This window comes from Thunnus maccoyii, chromosome 1 (assembly GCF_910596095.1).
Source record: "Thunnus maccoyii chromosome 1, fThuMac1.1, whole genome shotgun sequence".
NCBI lineage: Eukaryota > Metazoa > Chordata > Actinopteri > Scombriformes > Scombridae > Thunnus > Thunnus maccoyii.
The window spans coordinates 11070878-11078316 of NC_056533.1; positions in this window are offsets into that span (position 1 = coordinate 11070878).

Below are 7439 nucleotides of genomic sequence, written 5' to 3' on the forward strand. Positions count from 1 at the left end.
CCGAACCATAAATCTCCATCAGAGTAACAAGAAGAGACAGGAACCAATTTGTGAGATTTATGTTTTTATTCCTCTCAAATATGAACCAAGAACAGACATATCTGTGAAGTGATGATGATAACCCTAAATCTAATCAGAGTGGAAAATGAATTTTAACAGGCTTGTCGTTACAATTTAAGTCTTATAAGGAGCTACTCCTTCTGTCACGTTAATTCAATTCCTGATCACGATGATCTCTACAGAAAGCAGAAACTTCTGAACCATAAAGAGGGGCTTTAAGGGCAAGCGTTGCATGTTTGAGAGGGAGAGATATGTCCTGTAATTGAATAATAAACAATGTCTAAATTGCATTATAGTCATCCAGAGTAATTGGATTAGAGGAAAAATGCAAGTAAACCACATAATAATAACATATAAAGAAATGGATTGAGAGCAGTATGCTGGTCATTGATGGGACAGGAAAGGTCTGTGCTGCACACTGCTGCAGCTCTCTCAATGTGCCATTTTCAGCCTGCCTTGTCTACAAAAGAGGTTTCACAGCCAGCCGAATGAACATGGACAAGCTCGCTCACACATGTATGCAAACATAAGTCACACTCTAACTGTAAATAAAAACATACAAAATGAAGTGTCAACTTCAAGTTCTGCACTTGAAAGACTGTTCCTTCACAGGCTCTGATGCCAGTTTAAGCTAATGTCACTGTAGCAGAATCCTTGATATATTAATTCTTGTGATGTCAAGAGAGGAGTATTAGAAAATTATGTTACACACAAAACAGTCTCTGACCTCATTAATGAAGTACATGTCTTGTGAAAAAAAGAAGAAAAAAAGAAAGAGGAAGTGTGTTTCCAAAAAAAAAGGAAAATCACAAAACCATAAAACAATGTTAATGTATTGAGGTGGAAGAAAATGTGAGGTGCTCAATCCAATCATTACACTTGGGGAGTCATACAAATGTGGTGGAAATAAACCAATGAGGGAATGCACGAATTTAGGTTTCAGAAAAACTATTAATTTACCCAAGTCAAGGAAAGTCAACTGCTAGGATATTTTCACACTTTCTGAAGAGGAGTCGGAATCGTCGACATGCAGCCTTCAAACCAGTTGAAAACTGTGAAATGCTACATGAGTGACATGGGTACATTTATATAGCTGTAGCAGCATTCTAATACAAAATAATTTTGTATTATCTTCATGGATACAAGTATATTGGATATTCTAAGACCTCCATCCTTGAGTTTAAAAGCTGATGTGATTCTGTGACCTCTATCTCGCTCATTGGAACCTCTTATATGTACACAAACTTATTACTTACCTACACATACACACACATATATATTGCACACAGCCGCATGCACCCTCACCCCTTCACCGCAGACACACCATTTTTCCCACTGGAGGAATTAAGCGAGACATCCTGAAAGAGTGAATACCTCAGCTCGGCTCACCCAGCATGCCTTGTCGTGCATGGCGTAATCTGATAATATCAATCATAATTGTGTTAGATGTAATCCATCTGACTTTCAGTTTGTCGGGGTCAGGGTAGGAAGCAAGGCCCCACTTGCCATCAATTATCAGACATAAGAGAGTAGTGGATGGAGCTCTCCTTTATAAATAATATGGTGGGGCCCCGGCGCTGCCGATCGATGCTGTACAGTTCCACTGTCATGGCTTTAATGGCAGCTGGCTTTCTTGGCTGTGTGGATCAATAGCGTGTCTCCTCAGGGCTCAGTCTGGGTCCAGGTCACGCCTGGTGACGGGGACGTAAATGACACCTCTGTTGTGATTGGAAAAATGCAAGCCTTTTGGGTTATTTAGTCCCACTACAGGGTGCTCTGACTTTTTCCAGTGCCTAGAGGGAACACCTGTTGAGATGAGTCAGACCTTCCTCTGATGATCTGCTGCCAAATTCTTCCAAAATATGAAGAAATAAGGAATTTTTCCATTTAAAAAAAACGCTGGCCATGTGTATTTGTTTCCACTACTAAAGAGCATCTTCGTGTGTGTAAATGTACTAATGTTAATCTCCTTTACCTTTATATTTGACTGATCACAGTATCTTCCCATTTACCCATGCAAGCAAACTTCACAGTGTTCTGAGTAAAGTACAAGGTCACAGGAAAAAAAGTATGCATGTATGTCAATATTTCTTCAGAAAAAAAAAAAAAAAGAAATCCTCAAACTGCAGACTTTTATTCCCTGTGTTCCCAGGGTGTGTAAACAAGAAAAGTGAGCTCTTTAAATTCCCAACAGGGTGGTTTGAAGTGATGTCTAATTGAAAAACATGAAGAGGTACAGCTGCTCAGTCTGAATGTCAATGGAAGCAAGAATGACAGGCAGCACAGCAGGCAACCAGGCCAAGATTGCTCGGCCAACTTACGAGACACATAAACAAACACACACAAAACGAGTTAACATGGAGACACAGGCACAAAGCCAAACTAGGTGGTATCAACAACAACAAAAAAGTACAGACGAATAAAACCAAGAAGAAGGACAAGATGGCTTCAAAGAAACACAAGAATAGAGGTTAAGAAAAATAAACCTTGAAAACCTGAAACAATTCATTTCTGCTGCACACACAGAGTGTTCTTCCTGTAAAGCAAAACAGTTATAAATCATCAAAATCAAGCTAGAGGAGATGAAGCAAAAATACAATATTTAGTATCAGGAAAACATGTTCTTAGATGTCAGTGTCACATGTAAAATGCTGTAAGAACATCTCCAGGGTGAACAGATAGACATGAGATAAGACTTGTTTGTGTCACTGAGAGGTCACAGAGCTGACACAAGTCTGTGTCCTTGTCCATTTTTTGTGTGGGAAGTGGCCTGACAGTAAGGCCCGAGGGTGTGAGTGAGAAACTACATTTGTAATTAACAGAGATATGGGTCAGTAGGCAACGGAGGCCTTGTCTACCAGTTGGCCCTTTGTGTTGTTCTTTTTCCTCCCTCGCTGTTTTACAGGGGGATAAAAGGAGATGTGAGAGTCTCATCTTCCAACATACAACATACATTTCTGTTTCATTTTGGCTAAAGAAACACCCTGATGTGAATGAATCAACCTGCGGTGAAGCACTCAGGATGGGGAGGAGCTCCTCAGAGCATGTCTGACTTTGATGTTAACACAATCCTTCTCTATAAAACTGTGCTGGATAACTTGTGTTCTCAGTTCAAATGCTTACACAAAATAGTACTATTCAAGCCGCTGCACAGTTAATACATTTATACTGATGCCGGACCAGCTTCATTACACAGGTGTTACACTGTAAAGGACAAAGCAAAGTCATCAGATACTTGAAGTTCAGCTCCCATTCTGTGACTTGACTATGTTGTGTAGACATGACATGTGGTAAGACTTCCTCGACTGATTGCTTTTTCAGTGATACAATACTTGGAACAAAGTACAAGCTTGACACTGTTCACAGTCAGTGGTCTACATCAAAGAGAACATGCCGTAAAGAGCTCTCAGGGCCTTGGTCACACTAGAGGCAAGACTCAGGTACAATTCCAGTGCAATTTTCCCAAAAGCTTCTTTCACTGAAAAAAAGAAGAAACGTGTAAATAAAGTTTAAATCAGCCTCCACCACGAGGCTGTGTTCATTGTCCGTAGACCTCTTTCCCAGAGGAGTAATTGAGTGTAGAGGGTCGGTGATGCTGGAAGAAAAAGAGAGTGTGTTTCTGCTCTGCTGCTGCCATCGGCCACTCAGGGCCCGGGCTGTCCCCGGAACTAATGGAGCTTCCTCTGGGCAGCTTTTCCCCTCAGATAGGCACAGCTGGGGGAGATCTACCATCCAGAGCTGGGGTTACACTGCCCTCCACACCCAGCTGCCGCCTCCTCCCTCCTGCTCCTATACCTCCCAGGTCCTGCTGTGCCACTGCTGGGCCTTAGCCTTCAGTCTGCTGCACAGAACTCACTCCTAACAGAAGGGGAGGTGAGCGTGGGAGTTCCAGACGTGGGTGGACCACCGTGATGAGTACTGTCAGGCTCATATCTGCCCTCAGAGGATACAGAACGATGGGCGGCTGCCTTGCTTGCCCATTTTTACATAGCAGGTCCCCCCCACAGGCCAAGAGACAGGCATGCTTAAATAACACGGCCATCTAACGAGGGCAATGAAGCCGGCTGTGTGTGCTGGACCAGGGGGTGGTCGGCCTTTTGATATGCCTCTGTGGAGCAGCCCTGTGGGCTTGCTCAGCCCTCCACCTCTCTGACATTTTACATGGCCTGGGAGACAAGTCCGGGAAAAAAGAACCTGTGTCATAAAAACGTTACAACAGTGCTGTGAAGCAGGCACACAGGAGTGTTTGATGTTTTCACCCTGCATTCTTTGTCAACCAAAAAAAGATGTCCACTTGACTCTGTACCAGCTGCTTGTCCATAACTTTGCTCATTTAACTCAACTTTACTAACCTCTGAAATATGAGTGCTCTATTATTTGGTATAACCTAATATTGAAATGCTAACCCTTTCAGTAAATTATACTTTGTTTAAATAGAAATATATTGACATACTTCACTCAATTTAAAACTGTCACAAAACAAAGGAAAGTTTTGCCAAGTGTTGTATGTCTGCAGCAGCGATCTTTCGTTAACAATACAGGGGAGCAAGAACTCTCCTCCCACTTTGTGTGTGACGGATGGTGCGTGTGTGTGAGCAGGTTATAAAAAAGTGTACTTCCACACCGTGGAACTTGTAAAACATAGCGAGGGCTACACCCTCTGCAGCCACACAGCAGGATCCAATTAGGACTCTTATCTACTAATTATGTCCCTTACACATCTGCATTCCAGAATTTAAAAAAAGCCTGCTGTCCTCTCCCGCTAACAAGCTCTCGAATTAATGAGATTGCTCTGTAATTGAACCTCTTCATGGGTCCCTTGGCAGAGAAAATACGCTAAGTTAAATTTGTATTAACAGAGCATCAATCATAGCTGATCAAACGATAAACAGTGTTGATGATCACAGGCGCAAAGTGGTTGCACCTTTATGTAAATGTGCTGTCCACCTTGGAGCAGAGGCACATGCAGCTAGGAGGACAGAGGCGCTGGGGGAGATGGGAGAGAGGAAACTTGTCCCACACTTGGCCACTGTGGGGCACTGTGCTCTAGATCACAAACTAATCAGACAGGGCTCATGAAGACACAAACACATCCATTATGTACATGTTTGTGTGTTGTAAAGACGCACACACGTACTTTTACACACACATACACATATAGCTATTAATGGAAGTTTTTTTTATTGTCTTTGGATATGGTGCTTCCAGACTGAGCTGAAATACATCCTTTCATGGCGAAGTTAACAGAAAACATACTCAACACAGTAGTGGTGTTATTTCTTTTCTTTTTTTTTTGCCCCTAGTAGGATATCAGACCATATACATAGTTTCTATGTATAAATACGATAAAGAACATTTTGGTATACTGTAGATCAATCTCAGTACACTTTTAAAATAAAAATAAAAATCCCACATTGCATCTTGAATGTTTTCCATATGTGATTATATATTTGGACATAATCATTACATTAAAATATTAATCTTAATTAATAGGCGATAGAGCTGAAGTCATAAGAGGGTTTTTGTTTCCTACATGTTAATGCATGTTTGTGCCTTATAACAGAAATTTGATCTCTGGTTAAACAAAGTCACTAGTTTCAGTACAACGAAAAGGAGTAGAGTTCATTCAGTTTCCATGAACATTTATTCCATGAATGTAGATGAAATCAAACAGACCTTGGGTAATTTGACCTCCATGAGCAGATCCTAGTAGCCCTGTACTATGCACAACAACATGAGGTTACATAAGACTTTTGATATTTCAGTAAATACTAAAATGACAACAAATATTGCAGCTATATACGATGGAACTGAACTTCTTCACAAGACCAATATATTCTATTTCATATGGAAAATGTCCTTATCTTCCATAACAGTTGCTTTTACACAGATATACTATGATCCACATTGACTTTAAATGATCCTAACAGCAGAACAAGATTTAATTTCCAGATTCCCCTTACAAACAATCACACTTTCTGGTATTTCAATTTCATTCTAACCACAAAGCTACTTTCTGCATACAAAGATATTGTGCTTTCCCAGCCAAACTGTCCGTTTCAAGATTATTTTGAGAACACAGTCATGCAGTCAAGTGTTCTCAGAGTTTAACAGGTGCTTGAGACTTAAGAGAGGGAGACATGCTTATAGTGTGGAGGTTAGCACAGGTATGTAGAGTAGAGTCCCGGCAGCCAGCGCTGGAAAAATACCATGAAAAAACAGATGGAACATATCCATCACTTTGCACACCATTAAACAGTATGCTTTCCTCCAAACACTGTGATAGTATATTGTACTTTTTCAAGTAAAGATGGGAAATAGGATGATTGTGTTTATGGAAAAAATGTTGATCATGCAAAACATGTAGTGAAAAGATTCTTTCAACAGTATTCAAATCCTTACTGAATCATTGTTTTTCATGGCCCTGATATTCAAAACACTGCAAACTGTACAATGTGAGGACATTTTCCTGGAACACAACTGATCAATATAACAGCATAAGGAGAATTTATAATCATTAACAAAACTGTCTTCTCAAATGATTTTATGTGAGAAGAAAGTTGCTTTTTTGTTTTTGATATGATATGGTGCCTCCCTCTTACTGCCATGATATTTTGCTGTGAGAATGAACCTGGCAATTAATAACTGTTAATAGATGTGATCCCTGACCTGGACTTTGTGTCACTGATAGTCCACCATGTCTCACCTATGACTGAATGAGGAAGACAACAAATCTGGAGGTGAATGGAAGGGACAGAGGCTTTCTTGTGAGGCTGAGCTCACTTTATTAGCATTGATTCGCTTTTTATGTATTTTGTCACAGCTAATGCTATCGATCAGGGCTGCCACTAGCCATGCCCCCTTTAAAACTTTAACAAATTTTTTTTGTGTGTCTGCAATTTGGCCTCAAAAGTGTCTGATGTCCTTTTAGAGGCATTAATCATCCTTGGAGTGAGATTGTGCTTCTATCACAAAAAGGGCACAGTGGAAGTCTATTCTATTGGGCTACGTCTTCTTTGTGTATTTGGAAAGCATAGAATTTTTCAGTTTTGAGATGGCCTAATTAAAGGTTTCTTCTCAAGTTTAAATAAAGAATAGTTTACAGTGGCTCCTTCAATACTAATGGACTGTACAGGTATTTTTAACACAGCACTTTAAGTTCTCACAAACAATAAAAGATAAGGTCAGTTGATTCCCATTTCTATTCAAATACACATCCTCCATCTCATGCTGCATGTTTGTGATATAACCTTGTTAATGTGGTTATAAAGCACACAGCTATGGAGTACCAGCTCTGGCACCAACGAAGGGGGTGATATAAAGTGCTCTTTCTGTGAGAAGAGAAGAAATGAAAGGAAAGGAGTTGAGTTTAAAGATTT